This window comes from Furipterus horrens, unplaced genomic scaffold, assembly GCF_987537825.1.
Source record: "Furipterus horrens unplaced genomic scaffold, mFurHor1.1.pri manual_scaffold_6, whole genome shotgun sequence".
Classification (NCBI taxonomy): domain Eukaryota; kingdom Metazoa; phylum Chordata; class Mammalia; order Chiroptera; family Furipteridae; genus Furipterus; species Furipterus horrens.
Window position 1 is genome coordinate 188,240,438 of NW_028327176.1, and position 13,148 is coordinate 188,253,585.

The following is a 13,148-nucleotide window of genomic DNA, read 5'->3' on the forward strand; positions in this document are numbered from 1 at the left end:
AGTCGCAGGTTTTTAGTGGGCCTGAGTCCTTGTGCTGTGACCTTCAGAAGCAGTTCTCAGCCTTTTTTTATTTTTATTTTTAATCCCCTTACAAGAGAAAAGAAGGCTCAAGAGGTAGGAGCTGGCTAAATTCCATTACTCCAAACCAGATAAGACTCAGGTAGGTTCCCGTACAGAGCAGGCCTTTGTTACGGCAACCTCACTGGGTGCTTTTCAAAATGGTTACATTTCCATTCCCTGCCTGAAACCGTGGTGGGGCTCCTGGAGACCAAACCCATGAACGTGTGGGGCCCTTCTAAGACTGGGCTCCCAAGAGAGCTGAGACCCGAAGTTCTGTTGATTAATATTTAAGTTTGGAGATTGGTTATAGAACATATTTTGAATTATTTCAAGTGTTGAAAAATTGATCAAGGTTTGTTTTACGAACCCTGGGTATGGTCTATTTTGGTGAATGTTCCTGAAGAAGAATGTAGTAGGTGAAATATTCTACAAATACCAATCTGGTGAGTTGGTTGGTAGTGTTTTTAAGTTCTGTGTTCTTGCTGATTTCCTTTTTTGTTCTGTTGACAACTGAGAGAGGAATGTTGAGTTCTCCACCTGTAATTATGGATTTGTCCATTCCTCCTTCCAGTTTTCTCAGTTTTTGCTGCAGGTGCCTTGAAGCTCTCTTGTCAGGTGCATACATGTTTAGAATGTCTGTGTTACCTTGTTGATAACACAGCAAGGACCGTGAAAGGTCTGAGGTTTTACCGTCCTTGCAGGCCAACCAGTCAGCCTGTTGTTTCATGGATGCTGACAGAAGACACCAGCTCCGTGGCCAATGACTCAGGACTTTATTGGCTGTAAGAGCCATAGCCACACTATCACCAGTTCCTTGAGCCCCATTTCCTACTAGAAAATGTGAAGGGGACCAGAAGGTACCTGCGCATGAAGTGGGTCGCATCACAGCAGGGAATCCTTGAGGTTAAGGGCACTCATATCTTCATTAATGGGCAGCAAGCCTTCCTGACCTTTGCTCCAAAGGGAGACATTATCGTTATTACACTGGAGTTAAAACAAACCAAGCCCTTGCTTAGGTGGAGGCACTGTTTCTAGTTCCAGTGCTGTTGACTATACCAGTGTCCTTGAAAAGATCCAGATCCAAGCAAGACATTGTCTCTGCTCATAAGACATTCAGAAATGTGAGAGCCATTGGGGAATTGTCTTTCAGCAATACCACCCCTCTTTGTCCCCAGTTATTTTCCTTGCTCTGAAGTGTACTTTGTTTGATACTAACCTAGCCACAGAATTGTGTGTGTGTTTTGTTTCGTAGACAGCATATAGTTTGGTCATGTTTGTGTATGTGTGTATTTATGTATTTATTTATTTTCAGAGAGAGGGGAAGGGAGGGAGAAAGAGAGGGAGAGAAACATCGGTTGGTTGCCACCCACACGCCCCCAACGGGGGGCCTGTTCCGCAACCCAGGCCTGTGCCCTGGCAGGGAATCGAACCGGCGACCTCTTGGTTCACCAGCCGGCACTCAACCCACTGAGCCACACCAGCCAGGGCGGTCTTGTTTTGTTGTTCTTGTTGTTGTTTGTTTTTTATCCACTCTAAAAAATCTCTGTCTTTTCGTTGTTATGTTTAGACCAGGGGCCAGCAAACTATGCCTGTGGGTCAAATCTGGCCAGCTGCCTGCTTTTATAAATAAAGTTTTACTGAAACTCAGCCATGTTCATTTGTTTAAGTCTTCTGTGGCTGCTTTCCTCTTATGGGTTGAATAGTTGCAACAAAGACCGTGAAAAACTGAGAAATCCCTCTCCTAGATCATTTTCTTTTAATACAATTATTGGTATGTCTTGATTTAGGTTATTTTTAAATTTTAGTATTTCTTTTGTTTGTTCCCTCTGTGTTTCATTTCTTTATTTCCCTTTTTCCTGACTTGTTTTGGATCAGTTGAATATTTTTTTAGCATTTCATTTTCATTTAAAAAAATTATGTATAGATTTTAGAGAGAGAAGAAGGGGAAGAGAGGGAGAGAAAGGAACATTGACTTATTGCTCCATTTATTTATGCATTCGTTGATTGATTCTTGTGCCCTGACTGGGGATCAAACCTGCAACCCTGGCATATCGGGAAGACAGTCTAACCAACTGAGCTACTTGGTCAAGGCCTTCCATTTTAACTTTCTACTGAGTTTTTCAATATATATATCTTTGTATATGTTTTTAGTGGTTGCTCTAGGGATGATCAAGTACATATTTATTTTAACACTTCACAGTCTCATTAAAACCAATACTTTATCACTTCAAGTGGAATGGAGAAACATGACCACCATATAGATCCTGTTACCCTTCCTTCTTTCTGTCAGAATATCTATTTATTTAACTCTTCCTAAATTTTTCTCAGAAAAGTTTTACAGTTATCAGCATAAAGACTGGAAACTTTTTTCTTTCTTTTTTTTCTTTTTTTTAGTTTTAGTCCTAGATAGTTATATTTTTGATGTTATTATAAACAATATTTAAATATTTCCATTTTCAAATTTTTGTTGATATATGGGAATACAATTGATTTTTGTATATTGACCTTAAAAGGCAGTGACTTTGATGAATTTATTTACTGATTCTAATAATTTGCTCTTCATTTTTTATGTTTATCATTATGTCATCTACAAATATAGTTTTACTTCTCCCTGTGCCTGTATCGTTTTCTTGCCTTTTCGCATTATCTAAGACTGGCAGTGCAACGTTGAACAGAAGGGGTTACAGTGGACACTCCTTAAAGGGTTTGGAAGGATGAGGGAGATTCCTCTCCGTTCTGTTCTTTTTAATTCAGTACAGTGTTTCGTTTGGCATGGTGTTGCACGGGCCCTTGAAGGTACGGAGGGTCCCTTACTGATTTCCAAAAGCATCGGTTTAGTCTTGTGTAGCCTCCAGAGAGGAAAGAGGTAGACAGATGTCCCTATCCCTACATATGACCTTGTTCAAATTAGAAACAGATACTTCTTAGGTCGGACCACTTATAAAAAAGGTGCTTTTTGCTCTGGACTGGTATAGTCTTGGCCATAACTCAGGGCTTGGGGAACTGGGCATGAGCTGAATTTCAGCATCTCTGTCTCCTTGGGTGGGCCTTTACGCAGTGCGGAGAAGTCAGGTCAGGGGACTGGAGAACACAGCCTACTTGTTCTGAGGAGGTGGGTCCTAGCTCATCAGCAGCAGTACTGGGAACAGACTGCCCATCTTTTGATGTCCCCAGGGTTTCTGACCCCAAATCACTGATCTAAATCTCTGATGTGCAGCTGGTATTACCTACCTTACATCGCTTGTGAAATAATTTCAAATCCCAATATGAGGAAAAAGAAATGGAGGATTTTCATCCCCCGGTCCTGTGTTTCTTTGGTGTCCCCATGCCGTCATCACCACTGTCTCCCACATGCTCCTTTCTTCTGATTAGATCATACATCCGCTTGGCCCACGTGAGGAGAATCTGGAGGTATAGGGCCAGCTGCATTCACAGGAGGCCAAGGAGGCAGCGACCTGGGTTTGGACGGCGAAACTGGAGAAGCTCTCACTCCCCTCTGAGAGCAGCCCTTCAGCACCCGGTGAGAGTCCACTGGGGCAGCAGCATTCACATGCCTCCCCTGCGTTTTTGTCTTTTTGTTAAGGGTGTTTAAGAAGTTTTTGTTATAGAATGTAAATGACCCTAGGAGCGCATTAAGTCATTACCCGCTCTTAACACCATTCTGGGACTTCATTAACACATTATTATGTTTTTATCACTTACCACGCTAATGACCCAGCACAGTTAAGTTTTGTTAGTGAGAACAAACGGTGAAGTAGGAAGAACAAGGAATACTGCCGGGGCAATTTCTTCAGCTACAAAAGAAGGCTGTGTGTGCTACATTTTCTTTTCCAACTCCAACATCCAGAATTCTCAGTATTATCTGCAGAATAGTGGGGGGAGGGGTGGGGGAGGGCATCTGACCAAATGCAGGAGTAGCTGGTGCTGCTGGGGTGTGCTCCACCGCACCTTGTGCTCAGGAAAGGGAGACGGCTTTCTTGGGGTCCCTGTCTACAGTGCTCCTTCTCCGGAGACCCAGTGCCCAGGCCCCGGGGACATTTCGTGTTTTGCCTCCATGTAAAGCCGTGGCAGAGTGAGCCAGTGCCCGGAAGAGACGCTAGCGTTGGTGGCAGTGAGGGATTAAAACCCGCCTCCATGCCCTGCGACACCCTGAGCCCAGTGCCAGTCCTGTATCTCCACGCGGTTTTTATAACTGTTGGTTCCACCTTCTCTTACAGTAGGCAGTGAGCTTCTCTCTTTCTTATTTGTCTGTTTACCTCGATCTCTGCACATAGTAAGGAGCTGTTAGAAAATGTGATTGCACGTCACACGCGATCACGGGACAGTCGCTGGCAGACCAGTGTCTGTTGGTATGTAACTGTGTGCTCTTCCCTTGCTGTCTCTGACCAGTATGACCAGCTACTACCAGTCTTTAATATCTGATGCTCAAGCCTAATATTTACAGGATAAGAAGATTTCCCAGACCCCAATTTAGGTGATCCTCCTGGTTATAGTGTGGAGTCTGGTGACGGGTATTCTGGAAGCTTCCTTAGAGGATGACAGCCCTGGGGATCGCTGACATTGTTGCAGAACTAGAAGGCATTGAACCTTGGGTGCACATCTCAAATCAAGAAGGCTCACTTGCTGATCCTTCACACACCAGCTGGAGACCTCCAAATCGGATCGCCTGGGAAGAGAAGTGGCCGGCGTCCATGGGGACCATCTCTGCCTAAGATGCTGAATCAAGACTTCCCAAAGCTAAACAGGAAACACTTTCTTCTTCCCTTTCCTTCCCTTACTCTGGTGTTACCCTGGAAAGGTAGCATCGTCATCCACACCTCCCAGGCCATTGCTAAGGGGGTGACCTCTGGAATTGAGAGAAGTTTTTATTTCAGGCTGCAGAAAAGCTAACTCGCCCCTGGCTTGAGGGGGCAGTTGTGCCCTGACAGGAATTACCCTGTCTGTAGTGGTGACATTTTCCTTGGGCTTGTGCATGCCCAGGTGCACAGCTGGGCAACGTCTCTTCGATGATTTAATTGTACCTCTTAGGCACGAGACCTGGGTTCTGGGAATCCAGGCCTGGTTTTAGCAAGCCCCCACAGTAGCTGCTGGTGTCAGGGACTGCCTAACCCCCAATAAATCTGCTGCCCCTGGCGCCAGTGACTGCCTGTGTCCTTCAAGGTGTCTGTGAGGCTGAGGCCCACCATTCCAAAAGCCCGCCATTCCAAACAAAGGCCTGCCATGAGGCAGCTCACTTCTCCCCTCCCCTTCCATCCCTAGCAGCCCTAGACTCAGGCCACTATCAGGAGATGGCAACTGTCCAACCGCCAACCTGCTGGCCGTACAAGGGGGCGATTTAGCCTGTGCTGTACTGCTTACGTACCCCAAGCCTTAGGGCTCCTTAAGAACTCACTCCGCCCTGCCCCTCGCTGCCGGTGTCTGCCCGACCCCAGCCCACCGTGACGCATAGTCAATAGACCATCTTGTTCAGCATTTGACTGCTGGCCTTCTCTACCTCCGCCAAGCCCCCGAAGTCTAACAGTACCCCTAAGTGTTCTAGAAAAGACCTACCAGGCTTTCCACAACTCAGGCTTTGCTAACTTGGGCAGAGCCATATTTTCCTGGTTAGGAATAGATATAAATGGAAATATGATCAGAAATCCCTCCTTTGGTTTTGGAGACATTGCAGGTTCCATTGCTAAAGCATCAGCTGCCCAAGAAAGGTCCTTAGACTCTCTGGCCAAAGTTGTTCTTGATAATAGACTAGCCCTTGATTCTTCAGTTGAGCAAGGAGGGGTCTGTGTTGTGGCCAGACGACCTGCTGTAGCTGGAGCAAGCCTTCTGGGCAGGTGGAAACTCAGTCCACGAGATCAGTGAGCAGCCGTTGGGCTTAGAAGTGTCCACAGCAGAAGCGTCCAAACCTGTGGAGTTTTTATGAGTTTATTTGAGCCAAACTGACAATTGCCAGGAAGCAAAACTTCAACAGATTGAGAAAATGCTCCAGAGAACGGCAGTTTTGCCCCTTATTTTTACATTTCACGGTCAGAGGAGACATAAGGTGTTAGATGAAGTCCACTGGTGGTAGATCAGGAAATCTCTGAGATTGGATAAAGAATAAAACGAAGAAACACATACTTCTTTTACACTGGTGGGTACCGGACAGTTGACAAGTAACAGGGTAACAATAACCATTCGGGGCTCTCTGGTCTCCTGCTCAGGTGGGAGATGGTGCCCCAGGGGTCTGGAAACAGGAAATTGCCCTGACATTCCAAAGGTCTGTTATCATAGATGCAAAAGGACAACAGACAGGCTCCGTTAAGGCAAAGGCTGACCTTTGTCGGGGAAGATGCGGGCCTAGGACGTGACTACCTGCCATGAATCACTTAGTGAGGAATCTTTACGTTCAGACCATCCTGGGTGGTTACTTCCTCTCTCCGAGTTTGTAGGGCTGCCCTGCAGGCCTCCCCTGAGCTTGTCACGTCGTTCAGAGTGTGGTGGCCTCTTTCTGTCCACAGAAGGGTGACTCGGTCAGCAGGGTCTTTCTTTGATTGGTTTGGGCCTTGGGGTCTGTGGTGCTGACGTGCACTCCAGACACGGGGAGTGATGTTGCTTACGGTTCCCATTAAAATCTCCCTGGTGTTTTATTCTGTCAAAACATTTTACATGTGTGCTCTTAGCTGCTAGCTACTGAGTAAACGATCTCCCTTAGACTGGCATGTCACAAAGGGAACGAGTAAGGACTGATTTAAGGATTATGAACCTGGAACTGTGACCTGTAAATGTCACAGATTAAGTAAAACTGTCACGCCACGCTAAGGATCGACAGAGCTGCAGAGTAGGAGCGGACAGTGGTACTAATGCCTTAATTTAAAACAATTTAAAAAATATTTAGAGAGAGAGGCGGAGAGACAGAGAGAGAAACATCAATTGGTTGCCTCCCATAGGTGCCCCAACTCAGGATCTAACTGTTGGGGGACTCAAATGTTGAAAAATTTTAGTTAGCTTCAGGTTAATAGCTAATAAGCTTGGTAATCAATGTATGTAAAGAGCTATTGTTTCAGGAACTGGAGGTGTGGCCCAGCCTGACTCCAGGTAACCATAAGTAGTTCCACTTTTGTGCCTCGGGAGGACTGCAGGCCATCACCGAGCCATTGACCGCCGCCCAGGGCACAGAGACCACCGCCCAGGGCTCAGGGACCACCGCCCAGGGCACAGGGACCACCGCCCAGGGCTCAGAGACCACCGCCCAGGGCTCAGGGACCACCACCCAGGACACAGGGACCACCGCCCAGGACACAGGGACCACCGCCCAGGGCACAGGGACTACCGCCCAGGACACAGATGAATGACTGCTGCAGCTTTTATCTGATTAACCTTTTCCCTGAATTCCAAACCCCTTACCTACACCTTTCTTCTTCTTATAAAACGTGTCAGTTTAAAATGGAATTTAAGACAGTCTGTTAAGGTACAAACCTGCTGTATTCTCAGATCACCGACCATCTGAATAAAGCGCCCTTAAAGATTCAACCCGTCTCTGCTTATTGGGTCCGGTAGGTGACAGGCGGCCTGAACACAAGCTTTTCCGGTTTCATATTCTGCAACCCAGGCACATGCCCTGACTGGGAATTAAACCCCAGCCTTTTGGTGTACAGGACGATGCTCCAACCAACTGAGCCACCCAGCCAGGGATAATGCCTTAATTTTTTAATCACATCTCTCAGAATATGATCAAAAGGTAGGAATTATTAAAGAAAAGTAACCACAGGCCCCAAATGGTGTCACTCGAGCTAAAAGAGCATGACAACAAACCTAGATTTAATACCTGGTCTGATTGCAGTTTCACCCTCTCCCAGAAAGATCATCAAGCAGTCTGGAATTTTCTGGCCAAGCACCAGTAGGGTCGTCGGTCACCCTGGCCCTCTCCATACCCCCCACCCCCCACTGTAAACAAGAGGCAAGGGGCAGGATCAAAGCCCTCCCTTCTCTTATGCCAAAGAGAAGGAGTCTTGGCCCAGACATAATCCCTTTTCTTTTGCTAATAGCTCCCTCGCCTCAGCCTCCTTCCTAGAAAATCCTTCCATTTTGTACAGTCCTCTCGTAGGGTCCTCCTAGCTGTAGGCGGGATTCTGCCTGATTCGTGGGTTGCTTAAGAAAGCCAATTAGAGCTTCAAATTTACCCAGCTGAATTTTCTGAACAACATTCATATGAACTTTAAAATGTACAAAATAACTGACTAAATAGTGTTTATATATGTACATATATATGTATATATACAGTTAGTAGAAGAAGTCTATAAATGAGGACACATTTCAAGATAGAGGCTTCTGGAGGGAAGGAGGGATCAGATCAGGGTCAGGGTTGTGCTGGGAACTGTTTCTGTGATGTTTTAGTTCTTAGGCTGGGAGGCGGGGAGGGAAAGGTGTTGGCTGTGTTGCTTTTTATTCCTTTGGATACGCTTGAAACATTTCATGAGAATAAAAAAGCAAGAAAGAAAGAAGCCACGTGGGCCTCTCTCACCCTTCGTGGGGTGGGGCAGTGGGGCTTCAGGGGTGGCTGGGGGGAGGGGGAGGGGGCCTTGTTGTCCAGATTGATCTCGCATCCCGACCTTTACCTTTTCCCCTGGGATCCCCCCTCTTCTGCACTTTCCCTCCATCGCAGCAGTTTAGTGATTATGGGGGCGGGGGGGGGGGGACTCATTTGTGCTTCCCCTTCTCCAGCAAACGCCCGTTAAACATGTCAGCCTCGCAAACAAAAACGCCACGGTCAAGTTAAGTATAAGTCATCCAAAACTCTGAGTCCTGGACAAGACTGGTTCAAAATAGGTCTGCGCTGAAACGTAATCTTTTAAACTGCCTCTGTTTCTACGGCTTTGATGTGAATCTCAAATGTTTAAATGTAGTTTTCATGTGGTGATTCTTTCCCGTCGCCTGTGATACTGATACGTGCACAGGGAAGAAATCTCTGAGCGAAATAAATCAGCCGCACTGGGAAACGGGCCCCTTGCTCAGTTCCCTCTGGACGGGACGCCTCCCTGTGTTGCAAACAGTCTCTCCTCCGAGCGGTTTCAGTTCCAGGCCAAACCAGTTCTGCAGCATGCTTTTGTACCTTTCCAGAGACTGATCCGAATCTGCTCGCCAAGGCTTTAAAACCCATCTGATTCTTCCATTACTTAAAAGCCTCTTTCTTTTGAAAGTCTTTGGGTGAATCACGAAATTAACATCTGAAAAGACTTAGCAGCCCTGGGACCCGGGAACGCTGGGGGAGTTTGACCCTCAGCACCACACTGACCCTCCCGAGGGCACTTGGACTTGGTGAGGGACCCTGCAGGTGGGAAAATGGTGCCTTCGGAGACCCAGGTCCCCAGGCTGGGCACCGAGAGGGACGCCCTCTACCCAGTCTCCCCTCCCCCAGTGCTCACAGACCGCTGTTCCCAGAGCAACCCTCCCTCCTCCTTTGGGTTTAATCCTCTCTCTTGCTCAGTTTGAAGCAGACACCAGCAAATGTTTTTTAAAAAAGAATAAGGGGAACCTATTTCAGTTCCTTTCACTTCTCAAAATTCCTGATTGCTTCCGTTAGGAACACTATTGTAGAATTCACGTGTTCAAGTCTACTTCACCCCGGTTCTACAAAATGTTAGACTGTCCACATTTTCTTTTTAATGAAAAAGACAATACCGACTTTCGGATTCACAGTGTTCGGTGACAGGGACGCTGTGTGAGGCTGTCCCTCGCTTCTCTGTGGGTGCCCTAGGTTTTTCTTTCCCTCTTTTGTCTCTTCTGTCTTTCCAGCTCTGGACTTCTTGGAGGAGAAGAGGGCTGTGATGGTGGAAGAAAGACAAGCTCTTCTCCAGCCATTTATCATGCCTTCTGATGGTTGAGTTTCTCGGGCTTTCACCCCGCAGGAAAAATCTGAGCCTGTGTCTGCCTTTAGCAATTCAGGTAGGTTACTGGGGGTCAGGGCACCTCAGCAAACCTGAGCAATGATGGCTACGGGACATTGTCCGTCCACGTACAGAGCTGCCACCCTCGGCCGGCCAACCGGATCACACTTGGGACGTTACTTCCAGCACACTGGCAGGCAGGACCGGGACGCCCAATGTGTGGACTGGGCTCCGGTGGCTTTGACTCGCCCTGTTCACCCCTCTCCACCCCTTCATCACCTGTGCTTTGACCTCTGCCCTGCGCTCCATTGAGTGTCCCCCCTCCACTCGCCCTCTGGCCGATTCCGAGGCCGCAAGGGCCAGGGCTCTCAGCAGCTCTGCGGCTTTGCTTGGCTCACTCCCTTCTTTAAACTCTGCTCCTCGTCTGAGGTTTTCCTTTGATCTCTCTGGCTTCCAGTTCCTCTCTTTGTCCGTTTCTCGTGGGTTGGCAATGCCAGGCTCCTGGCTTTGAATCACGTGACTGAAGCACAGATCCCAGCACTCCATTCACCGGAACTTGCTCCCACAGCAGGTCCCTTCCTGCGAAATGGGATAATCTAGCACCTACCTAATCTGTGAGGTTAAATAAGACAATACTTCCAAGTGCTTTTAAGGTCATTGTGATTTTTTTTTCTCTCTCGCTTTATCTGCTCCTCCACCCACTGTAATCGATGCCTTAACGCCCTCCTGGGCCCTGAACGTTGACCTCCAACTCCGCCGGCCCTTCCTCCAGACTCCCACCCCAGCCTCAGCAACAGGAATGGTCTAGCGCTAGTCTGTGATCACAGATCAGGACGGCACACCATTCAGTAACAGGAACAACCCCGGTTCTGGTCACACTCCCTGCCCACTGTGCGAGGGCGCTGGGGTGGGCTCTCGTGGGCGCGCGTCCGGTGCCCAGGAAAGGGGGCCTCTTCCGTGAGACTCAGATACGTCGGGTAATTTCCTCCCCATGCGTTCTAGGACAGCATCATTCTGTCCTAAGGGGATGCGGTGGACATTAGGAGGTTTCCCAGAAAACTTTAAAAAAAATATTATTGTTTTTCAATTACAGTTGTCCCAGTTTCTCCCCCATTGCTCTCCCTGCCCTGCCCTCCCACCCCCACTCCCACAGTCAATTCTGTAAGGAAGAAAGAAGCCAGGGACTCTCAAACCAGTAGGAGGTCATGAACAGATGTCTCATGGAAAAGGGACAAGGAAATGACATCCTGTAGCTCCACACACATATCTCTGGGATCAAAAGGAGGAAGACTGTCATCACTATATCGGCAGCTGTCCGTCTCGAGAGACGATGGTGTAGCTTCTTAAGAGTCTATCTGCACCCCCGAGAATGGTTGTGCAGTCCGACTCGGGAGTGACACGGTATCTGTCTCCTCCCGTGTTGAATCGACATCTTGCGATGACGCTGGAGTGTCCTCTCCAGTGAAGCTGAAGCTACAGAGCCTGGGCAGGGTGATATGGAGGGTCTGCTGTTGCCCATGCAGCAGACCCCCCCTCTCTTCGCAGCTGAAGGATCCAAGGGAAAGACGGAGTCAATACAGCTTGGCTTCAGGTGCACCGCAGGAGTTGCCGGTGTTGACTACAACGTCAAACCGCCTTAGGGACTCCGGCTCCGGATTTTCTGTCGGGGTTTACTCCCTTAGCCTTTCCCCTGAAGAGGTATGCCGCAAGGCAGCGGAGGTTTTTTGGAGTCAGAGTTTTCCTTCTCTGATGTGCCCTGACTGGAAGATTGAACCAGCGACACTTAGCTCGCAGGCCGACGCTCAATCCACTGAGCCAAACCAGCCAGGGTTGTCATCACCAAGCACAGACAAATGGGAAGATGTAGCTAGATACCTTTGCAAATACGTTGGAGATAGACCTATAACTAGATTACCCTTAGTTAATCACACTCTTAGTTAAGTAGTTAATCACATTAGATCGTGAACCCGGATTAATGAATCATGGAGAAACGGGGGAGAGGAGAGGGGGAGCTAATCGCGTTAGGGAGGGGGAACAATCGCATTAGTATAAAACCAGTTTCCTTTGTCTACTTTGCGCGCATGCCCCTGGCTGGCGGTGTGCCTGACTCTGCAGACTCATGAATAAACGCCTCGCTTTGCTGCTGAAATCCTGTGTCCCGGTGCTTTATTGTGAGCGTTTCCCACAATCCCCAATACTTGTTCCTGAAAAGACCCTTCCTCTTCTTTTCCCCGTGACCCTCCTTCCCGTTCTGCCCCCAGAAAACTTGATTTTATGCATTCTATTATTTTCCTGTACTGTGTGATGGGACCCTGCCTTCAGCTGCGGTGTTGTGATCTAACTCCTATGCAGTTGTGACCCTTGGTGGACAGTGGTGTTGGGATCTCCTGTCCCCTGTCACGCTGTTGGGACAGATGGTCAATGTCCTGGGTCACTTCTAGTGCTGCCGTTACCGACGCCTGTCCTGCTGTCCCTGGGACTGGCCCTGCTTTCTGTGTTCTCCGTCCCTGCAGCCACAGCTCCTTGAATTGTGGGAGCAAAGGCACGTGTTTGGTAGACATCGCCAGCCAGTGACCGGCCTTCTGTTCTTTCAGGGGAGGGGTGTCTGTGAGGAGGGTACTGTGTGACCCAACTCTTGTCAGGCTCCTGTGAGCCTTCTTCTCTGGGGTCCCATCCTCGCACGTGACCTTCCATCAGCTTAGCCAGAAAGCTCCGCACCCTCCATATCCAGTCGCCTCCTATCTGACCAAATCCCTCCTCTGCCAACCCCCAGGGGACTGATAGCTGACCATGTGGGCCTGCCCTCAGCAAGGATTCCTTCAGGTCGGTTCAGCCACAATCCCTGGGACCCCTGATGTTTCCTCAGTGATTTCCTGTCCACTGAACCCCACTCTACAACTTGTCTGTAATGTCCCACTTTCCCCTGTGTTTCTGGAGGGAACGGGGTCCCTTTCCCCTGCTGCACCTTGTCACGCGTTGGTCCCTCACCTATCGCGGCCGAGTTCAGTTGGCCTCCCAGTTTCCCAAGTACCAGAACAACTTTTTTTACCATGTGGATGGGTTAGTCCCTTTGCCAAGCGTGGGTGGAAAGTCTGAGGATGCTGGTGGTCAGCTTCTCCTGGGCGTTGCCCGTATATATGGAGGGAATGGCCAGGAAAAGCTACTGAAACATTGTTTTGTCTTGTTCTTTCGGGAATTGGAAAGAATGGAAAGGTCATGGTTCCTTTT